The following is a 10,131-nucleotide window of genomic DNA, read 5'->3' as shown; positions in this document are numbered from 1 at the left end:
CATATGTATAGGTGTCAGACCATGCTCCCTTGGTTTTGCTACTCATTGGGGATAGTTTTGTCTGGATTGAGATCATAGCTGCAGTAAGAAAGTTTACCATTTTGAGACCAGGCTAAATATCCCGCTGCACTAATGGCATAAGCCACAAATTAAAAGCTTGTGTCTGCACTATTTTCAGCAAAAGGACTGAGTTAGCAAGTGTAGCTAAAACGTCCCCTTTTTGTTTTTTAGTTTTGCTGACTGGGGAACAGTCACAGCTTCGATCCAAAAAAAGGAAGTGTTGTTTTAGAATGGCAATTACACAAATAAAATAAAATAAAAATAAAAACAGAAAAAACATGAATTGGGAACATTGTAAAATTATCATTGATGGATGAACATCTCCTGTGTATGGATGTACAAAGTTTTTAAAGGAAGGAAATGAAGGAAAGACTCAGCTGATTAGAATAAGAATAAAAACGTTGTCAGGTGTTCGGAGGGTTACTTGTGAAAATTTTCTTGAAACAAAGTGTATTTTTGTAGACAAAGCTGTAGTTACCTGTGGGTTTCTGTCTTTTGCATTTTAATTATTTTGGTTTTGGTAGTTTTTTGTGTTTTATGGTTTGGAGATTAATGTTTCTTACCTGTGCTCTGTACTTTGTTTATTGGTTTACATCAGAGGTGTCTAAAGTTCAGCCTTCATGAGCAGTGTTCATATGCATCCCTTCTCCAACATACCTGAATCAAATTATAACTTTTTCCTACCGCTTTGTTGCAGAATTCAAATTCTCATTACTGTGATTTCAACCCCCTCAACATTTAGTCCTTTGTGCTCATAACAGTAGCAGTTTCTCTTTCCTTCCAGCAAATTAATCTTTTGGACATGCATCGCTTGCTTTCATAAATTTACCTATGTAATGTTAATCAAAATAAAATACAGCCAGTGCTGAATTATCATGATCATTCCATATACAGTTTTTCTTGATTGCTTTGGTCTGCTTAACTGGGATCCACTAAGTTGCATTGCATATGTTGCTCTTTTCCAGCATGGATCCAAAGGGAATTTCTTTTACTGTAATACATTTTTTACGTTTTTTTTTTTTTTTAGTTTCTTATTCTCTGATTTTATTTTCGGTCTACATTTACAGTATTTTATATAATATTTACTGTATTTCAGTTTTCATTCATTCATTCAAAAAAAGCCATACAATCAATAAAATTTGCAACAAAACATTTCTGATTTTGGATCAAATTCTTTTCAAGGAAAATAATTTAACACAGCCTGTGCAGAAAGATAACAAATGCTACTCGCATGAAAGCGACGTAATGGACTACACCAGGGCTTTTCAAAGTGTGGGAAGTGTTTCCCCCCCGTGGGGGTTGCTACAGCTCTGCAGGGCACTGAGTTAAAAAAATAAACCAGAAAAAGTACCTGCGAATATTTAGTCAACTTCACCCAGCCTCAAGCCGGAGACAAAACTGACAGTGAGCAAGCTCTCCCACACTTTGAAAACCCCTGGGCTACATTGACTGATAAGCAAGTGCCATGTTTTGTTGTCCATTAAGTAATGATTGATTGGAAGAGTTCATACTGGTGGCCAGGTGTGCTGTTGAAGGCACTATTTGCTTTTGTTTTATATTTTTTTAAATGTTTTGGCACTTGTTAGTATCTTTACCAAAAAAACCAAACAAAAAAAAGAAAGAAAAAAATTTAAAAAGTGTCACTTTGACCATATTTTAGGCCTGAGTTAACTGTCTTGAAAATGTGGAGTCCGATGAGGTGACAGCTGCATCAAAGCAAATCAAGAAAAACTATAAGTAAATCTCAGTTTTCACTAATGATTTTATTCACAGTTGTGCACAGCGGTGGGTGGAGGGTGTTTCGTATCTTTGTTGTTGATATGTTTTCACAATGCTGTGAGCAAATTAGAAACACAAAGAGCATACGCAGTTAAAATGTGAAGCTTACGTTTTCAGTGTTTTGTGTTCATTTGCCTCACTCGCTGTAACTGCACATTTCAAATGACTGCAAATTAGCACAGTCATTTGCCAATTTGCAAATGACTGTGGACATCTGTATTCGAGTATTCGACATCTGCCCGTGTCGAATACCCACCGACAGTCTGGGTCACTGTCGGACTCTTTTGGCATTGAAAAACACTTTCATAGTGAACTGTCATAATGAAAACATGACAAAGTAATTTGACTATCTTGTTCATAAACTATTGTCATCTTTTCATTCAGATGACAATGAAGCATTCATTGAAATGAACGGGTGAGGAATTAACTATTGATTCTGAGCACGTGTCACACTTTTGCGGGTTACCAACTAGGTTTGCGGTGTAAGCTAATTGCTCCGAGAAATGCTGTTGTCTACAGTTACATGAAAAACGCACCAAAGCGAGTAAGAAAAACTGTAATATTATAGTGCTAGCTAGCTAGCTTGAGATAGATAGATAGATAGATAGATAGATAGATAGATAGATAGATAGATAGATAGATAGATAGATAGATAGATAGATAGATAGATAGATAGATAGATAGATAGATAGATAGATAGATAGATAGATAGATAGATAGATAGATAGATAGATAGATAGATAGATAGATAGATAGATAGATATTAATCGTGGATATTTCGCTAAGGGCCTGGCTGTCCAGTAAATGTTTTCCTCCTTGAAACTTGAGAACTTTAATTTGTCTGTTGAAATGACGTGTTCCTTTCTCTGAACTTTGCTGGAAAAGAGTTTTCTACATATTCAGTTGCATTTATTATGTAAATAAAGAACATAATTAAGGAAATATGTGTTTAAATTGAAAATACTCCTATATCTGTCAGGTTTGAGCAAATCCTTGCAGTGGGAGTTTCTTTTCACCTGTTCAAACCTTTTGAGTCACCAGTTCATAAAGCACTGAATATGCAAACTTGCTTGAAATCAATTCTAGCTAAAAATGTAAACAAATACAGATGTTTTTTTCCCCCCTTAAAGATTATTTATTGTTGTAAATAATCTTAACATGGTTGTTTTTTGGGCGGAGTGGTAGGAAGAGGGGGATTTTAAATGAATTTAATGCAACATAACGGAACTTTTAAAGTGACAAACAAATTACGACATCAGGTTATTGTATTTGAAAAATATATTCATACATCAAAGTTACTGTTAATGTATTGTTACTAAAGCACAGGCATTACAAATCATCTTAAGAAAGTTTAAGAAGAGCAGCCAAACAGTTACGGTAATAACTTGAGTGTATTTGCTTCCCCTTCCTCTCTGTCTCCTTTAAACGGGGAGGTGCAGCGGCGCAGCCCGGGGCGCACCGAGGGAGTCCGGGCTGGCTGAGAATGGACGCGTCGGAAACCTCCCTGGAGGGGCCCCATGTAATTCGATGCACGCTGTTAAAGCTTAGAGTATATTGTCTTCCCTTTTCGCTTATGAAGCCTCCACCCACCGGCCCACCCTACATTTAGCGGATCATGTGACTCGGGGTAAGTCATTTGCAAGTACAACAGTTCTCTGTGCGCTCCCATTCATTTCCTGAGAACTGCCCGAGCCGAGCAGCTGAGAGGCAGAAGGGAAGGGGAGGGAGTCGCTCACACACACTCACACATCTACACGCACGCACACTAACACTCCGCACATTCACGCAGAGTGAGAGGAGAGAAGAGGAAAGGGAGAGGAGGAGACGAGACAGAGAGGACTGTGGAAAGGAAAACAGTCTCCTAGTCTCCACGGCTCTGCAGCTTTTGACAAGGTATGTGCGTTTTTCTCGTCCTCTGCTCACAGTGCCCGTCTCCGTGAATGTGTGTGTGTGTCTTGTTTCATTCGTCACGTTGTTGTGCTTTGTGGTTGGGAGCTCAGCGCACCTCGCTCAGCTGTCATTGCTCTGTCAAAACAGATGACATCTCAGATCACCTATGGCATTGTGTTTGGTGTCCGTCAGTGTTGGGGTCGGGGGAAACAAGAGACCCCCTCGCCCTCCTGAGTGATGGTCACTGAGCATGAAACCTCCATTGTCAGTGTGTGTTCGTGGGCTGTCATGAGCAGAGGAAACAGAAAAGTGATTACACTCGAGAGTGAACAAGAGCAGCATCCGGACTTCAGCTGTGCCGGGGCTGGTTGTGGTTCAGATCTCCTGCCTCTCTTGAGTCTGGATCAGCTCAGCGGTCCAGCTCAGTTACTGTACTGTAGTACAGTAACACTGGCTCAGTGTCTTGATGGGAGCGCAAAAAAAAGTTTACTGCTGTTGTTTGCATCTCTTAAAGTTGTTTATGCCTGAGTGTGCAATTTCTCTGGTTGTGTGAGCGACCCGGCTTGTTTGCCTGAACTCCAACCAACCCAAATGTTAGCAACGGGTTAAACATTAGAAGGCTCGGGTAGCAGAGGAAGGACGCTGGTGTGTGTGCGTGTATTGGTGTGTGTGGGGGAGTGTTGCAGGGGTGGTGTCTTGGATGTCATCGGCGGTGCTCTCACTTCCAGGGCAATAGTCATTGGTATTGATGGGTGGCTGTCACCACGGCAGCGAGCCACCGGGCAGGGGAGAGTGGCCGTGGGCTGGCCCTTAGCTGTTATTTTCAATTACAGGGGTCCAGGGCAGAGCTGACAGCAAAGGCATTTGTACATCCAGAGAGGGAGGAGGGAGAAGAGGAGGTGGAGGAGAGTGTGGGTTGTGTGTGTTTGTGTGAAGGGGGTGGGTGGGCAGAGGAGAGTGGGTGGGTAGGAGAGAGGAAGGTTGGAGGGGGCCGAGACTCTGGTCTCTGCTCCTGGGTTTGATGTGGAAACTAAGCTCTGACCTCTGTGACTTTACCCACGCGATGCGGAGAGGCCCTGACTTGTCTTTATCTGCGCGTCAGCTGTCGGGTGTTTGTGCTCCACTGTTCTCGCATTCATAGAAAGTCAATTTGTCAATGCACTGTGCATATCTGTGTGTGTGTGTTTTCAGTGGAGGCTAAAATCTTCCATCTGCCGGTGTCGAATACCCATAAATGTTCCCGGTCGATTCAAGAGTCTGAGTAAATTTTCCCCGTACGCTTAGTAAGAGATATATCTGTTCTTCTATCTCCACAGCAGGGGAGCGTGTGTGTGTGTGCAGGAGTGGATCAGACCCCCCGTAGCTCTTGGATGTTCAGGGAGGGAGATTAGCGCCCATTTAAAGTCTCACTTGAACCCATTCACTAAGGGGCCGTCTTCTTGCGCATGAATAAACATGCTGATATCATCACTAAGAAGTTGGAGAATTGATGCATTGCTCCAATATTTTGAACTGCTGATGGTCACATCAGCTAGAGTTTACTCCTGTTTGTTTGTTGTGCTGTAGTAATAAAGATATATAGGGGAAATATTAAATTGTCAGCTGTCAACATCCTTTATTACAAGTTGGTGCAACACTTATCATTTTTTCTTGTCAAAGGATTATCATAGTAAAGAGTTGTCCCACCCAGGCTTTTATTAGCAAATGCTAAGCCACAAGATTCTCGTGGTATGATAACGTTGCTGTATTGGTTTAATAGTATGTTGGTACTAACCTCAAGAAATTGGTCTTTCTTGAGAAAATCTGTCAGCCAGCTGACCAGCAGTGCACAGTGACACGTGGTAGATGAATGCTGTTACTCCACACCTCTTGTAAGCTCCCATATTTCTGTGTACTTTCCCTGATAATCTCCATAAAAAAGAACTTTGAGCAGTAGGAAATTGGTGGTTGTGAAACTAACAATTTGATACCAGAAACCAACTCATGCCTAGACAACAAGGACCTCTGGTTTTGAGGTTTGACATGCCAATTTAAATTTTCTTTTTTATCAACTTTAATAACACACACATCCAATCTTAGCAAGTCTCCTCGACGTAAACCTGGTTTTATTTGAGCAATTAAAAAAAACTCATAAAATTTAATAAATGGCCTGCAGAGTCCTTTATGGATGTTTTAGTGTTGAATCCAACTAAACATGAAGTAGTTGCGACAAAGAATACGTCCCTCATTAAACTCAAAAGTGTTTAATGATGGGTTTAAAGACCAAACATGTGCTGGTTTCCAGTTGTAACTGGGGGTTTCTACCAAGATCTCATGGCACGGGCAAAATATTTCTCATCAAAGCGAACTTCGTCCCATAAAGCCCTGTCCAGTTGCTGTCTGCATGTGACTTCGTCAGGTGGAACATGTGCAAGCTAGTATTACGAGCCCAATGTATGAAGGTGGGGGTGTTAAGCTTGACACCCTGCATCTAAGTTTTAGACTCTTATTTTGAAATAAGAAAGGAGATAGTTTGCATGAGTTATGATAACAGCTTTTGCTCGCAAACCTTTCATCAGTCTTGCCAGCACAAGCATCTGACAAGATTCCACCACTTTTAAATTGTCTCTGTGGCCATGTTTTAAGTACCAGTTCTTAAAAAATGAGCATTTACACATCAACAGTCAATATACAAGTGATAAGTAAGCTCAAATGCTAAAAATAGCAACAGTTGAGTCTTTTGTTTTTGCAGAAAACACTTTTGCACCAATTAGCATTGCTGTTGCTGTGACCTGGTGGTGCTGCTATGGTGCATTCACTGGTCACAAACAAATTCTGAACAGTGGGTCACTGATCAGGGCAGCTCAAGCTGAAAATCAGTCTCTGCATCTCTATGCATGACCACTGTAATAATTCAGCAGTGGACTAACAAATGCAGAAAAAGTTAGTGTTGGTTTTTACGCTTCCAAAAGGCAATAATCTATGCTTCATCTGATCACCTCTGAGATCAGAGGTGATCTTAGATTTTCTTTAGATAAAAATCTAAAATTCTTTGGTTAAATTCTTCAAAAAAAAAAAAAAAAAAATCAAAGTTTGATATTCATGGAACCTTTTTTTTCTGTTTTCAAAAACATGAAAAGGAATGGAATTCTTTTTTGGTATTAGGATCACATTGTTTTAGCTGCTGGCATTGAAGTATGGAAAAAAAAACAACAAAAAAAACAATAATAAATCAACCACCAGTCATAGCCAATCAAGTAATCAAGTAAAAATTGGCTGATTGAACGGTGTTTCAGAAAAATCAAGCTTCCACTAGAGTTCTTCTGTTTATTCAAAGGATTCTTTCATTCTGAGACGACAAAGCTGGACAGCCTTCAAGACTGAGAACATCGCCGGCACATCTGCTGTGGTAAAGACAAAAACTGATTAGCTTATAATAATTGTTTCTCAGAAGGCTGAGCCATTAACTCAACTATCAATTAGCAGTATTTGCACAGGCATAAGTTTCGTCTGACTCTAGTGTGACAGCTGCAAAAAACAAAAACAGCCCAGAACGGTTTCTGATAAGTTGAAAGTATTCAATAATGAGTTTGTTTGAAAAGAAAATAATGCTGGGAACTGTAATTCACTAAACAGAAACTGTCTTAATAAACACTCACTGTGAAACTCTCATCTGTTACTTTCATTACATTATTTTTTAAGCATATCAGTTTCAGTTTTTGCCCAGGGCATCTTTTTCTAAATCAAACGGTTGACCACATTGTTACTTGTTGCTGTCATTTTCATATCAGTAGATTCAATCAAACATGTTCTCCAAATTCCAATTAGAAATCTACATGTTGGTGTAGGATCTGAAGCTTTACAAGATCACAATGCTACTGTACCTGTTTTGCAGAGATCATATGCGCACTGCCATGATAATTGATTTTTCTGGATCGACAGGGGTTTGGACAGATGTGACCTGTTCACTAATAGTGGAATCTTTGATCAGCAAAACATTTGGAATAATTACAAAATAAAGTGTTAACTTATAGGAAGAAAGTTAAATCAGATTCAAATCGGCTCTCCTGAAGAATCGTTCATACATTTGCTTTGTCTTAATTACAGCCAAATTGATGTGAACATGTAAAATATAAGATTGTGTTCATGAGTGTAATTACTTTCAGTTTGACTTCCTTGATAACAGGTGTGAGCATCCTTTCTGCTGTGTCTACGCAGCAACTGGTCCAAAGTTAGCAGTAACATTAATACACTCAATTAACTTGAGAACTTGCTGTATATTATGGTGCTTGAAAGAGGTGCTAGTTAATGAATTGTGTAGGTGCTCCCAAGAGTCACATTTTGTATCAAGGAAATATACTTTGAATACAATACCGTGAACAATTTTATTGTGTGCTAACGTGTCAAGATATTTATAGCGTCTTTTAGAAACCCTGCCAATAGTTTACACATGGTTCACCTTTAATGCACATGGCAAGGTTTCCAGACTTTATATTATTCCCTGAACCCACATTGCAATAGTTTTCACTTTATGGATGCATGTGAGTAAATATGCTGATTTAAGTCAACAGAATGATGGCTCGCACATGTTTATAGTTTTTTTCCCACAGCTAGTTGTTCAAGGACAATATGATAGAAATCCGTACAGGTGTGTGTGCCAGTTGTAAAAGCCAATCTAACAGATAGACTTTATCAGTCCATCAACTCTGCTCTGCCTCGGATGTTTAATTACTGGGTGAGATTCCTTCACTGAAGGCATCCTCTGTTTGTCGCAGTTCACAAAACGCAAGTTGAGCTCCTGCTGACTGAATCTTTCAAGGAAGATGCAGTGGTTTGTTCGTGCCAACAACATATAGGGGCCAATTCATATTCATGGGGATTGAATTCCCCGAATTACCCCATAATCAGCTGGGTTAACTACTGACATATTGAGTGACTGCTCATTGATCCAAGGGGGTGTTATGGAGCGTATCTGCATTGACTGCAGATAGAGTGCAGTGTACTACAGTACACGGCTGGATTCATGTCTAACTATAAGACAAGAAGAAATAAAAAGATCAAGGGTTTATTGTTTACAGTTTAGGGACCCATTTAGAAGAAGAATTAACAACACACACCATACATAAATAATTCAAATATGACAGATGACAGATTTAGCACACATATCAATACAACTTAATTAGAGTTCATACAAAGTGTTGATAAAATCGTAAAATATTCAATAATTCTCCCTCCATCGGTTGACCCTGACCTGAACATTCATTTTCTGAGTAGAAATATAACAAAGATGGAGAGGATGTCTCCTCTTTATTCAGACGCATATGAAATGATAATCAATTTACCTGTGCTTATTTTAAACTTCCACAGGGTACAGTAAGATTTAATATTATTTGCGCCTTGCAAATTGGAAGTCCCTGAGCTGTTATTTCATCATGTCAGAAAAAGACAAAGTGTTCCCTCCCTCTGTGTTTTCTCTTGTGGATACAACCTTTGACCCGGGTCTCCAGTCCACGTTTGTTTACCAAATTGAGTTAAGGCTGTCCACAATGTTCTGGAGCGTGTGTTTTTAGGGACTGCGAGATACAGAGACAAAGTGCAGAAGGTGTTGCACAACAGCAAGTGATGTCAAATAGTAGTGAAAATGTGTTCTTTCTTTCTATCTATCTATCTATCTATCTATCTATCTATCTATCTATCTATCTATCTATCTATCTATCTATCTATCTATCTATCTATCTATCTATCTATCTATCTATCTATCTATCTATCTATCTATCTATCTATCTATCTATCTATCTATCTATCTATCTATCTATCTATCTATCTATCTATCTATCTATCTATCTATCTATCTATCTATCTATCTATCTATCTATCTATCTATCTATCTATCTATCTATCTATCTATCTATCTATCTATCTATCTATCTATCTATCTATCTATCTATCTATCTATCTATCTATCTATCTATCTATCTATCTATCTATCTATCTATCTATCTATCTATCTATCTATCTATCTATCTATCTATCTATCTATCTATCTATCTATCTATCTATCTATCTATCTATAACCCCAAAACATTGATACATTTATTCTTTTTGTTTTCATTACGACAGTGCAGGGCTGCACTGTCAGATCTTTTAGGAAGTGACTCACTTTGCAGAGATCTTGTCCCTAGACCCTGATTTAAAGTTGCTTGACATGTTTTCATGGCTCAGATGGAAAGGTATGCCAGCAGAAGGGCCTTCTATCTGCAGTGACGTTTCCTCCCTCTAACCGGTGTGGAGTTTTACTTTGACCAAATATGGTTGGATAACAAACAGAAGGAGAAAAGACAGAAAGCCAAAGAAGAAGAAGAAGGCTGTGGAAGACCAGTGAACCTCAGTATTTCCAGAGTGTTGTGGATCGTTTTACTAAAA

At 39.1% G+C, this 10,131-nt stretch overlaps 1 protein-coding gene across 2 annotated transcripts in view; it reads left to right on the top strand.

Moving 5' to 3' along the window:
• Positions 1-3,339: 3,339 nt before the first annotated feature.
• The window catches only part of klf12 (Kruppel like factor 12), a 51,509-nt gene continuing 44,717 nt past the window's right edge, over positions 3,340-10,131 (top strand). The window contains exons 1-2 of one of the 2 annotated variants that reach the window (XM_023337177.1): positions 3,340-3,466; positions 3,629-3,732. The gene's annotated coding sequence lies outside the window, so the exon portion shown is untranslated. The other variant, XM_005798021.2, reaches the window with a different exon arrangement.

The sequence above is a fragment of the Xiphophorus maculatus genome, chromosome 7 (genome assembly GCF_002775205.1).
Source record: "Xiphophorus maculatus strain JP 163 A chromosome 7, X_maculatus-5.0-male, whole genome shotgun sequence".
Taxonomy (NCBI): Eukaryota; Metazoa; Chordata; class Actinopteri; order Cyprinodontiformes; family Poeciliidae; genus Xiphophorus; species Xiphophorus maculatus.
Note: the sequence above shows the minus strand (reverse complement) of the source record. Positions and strands in the feature narration are given on the sequence as shown.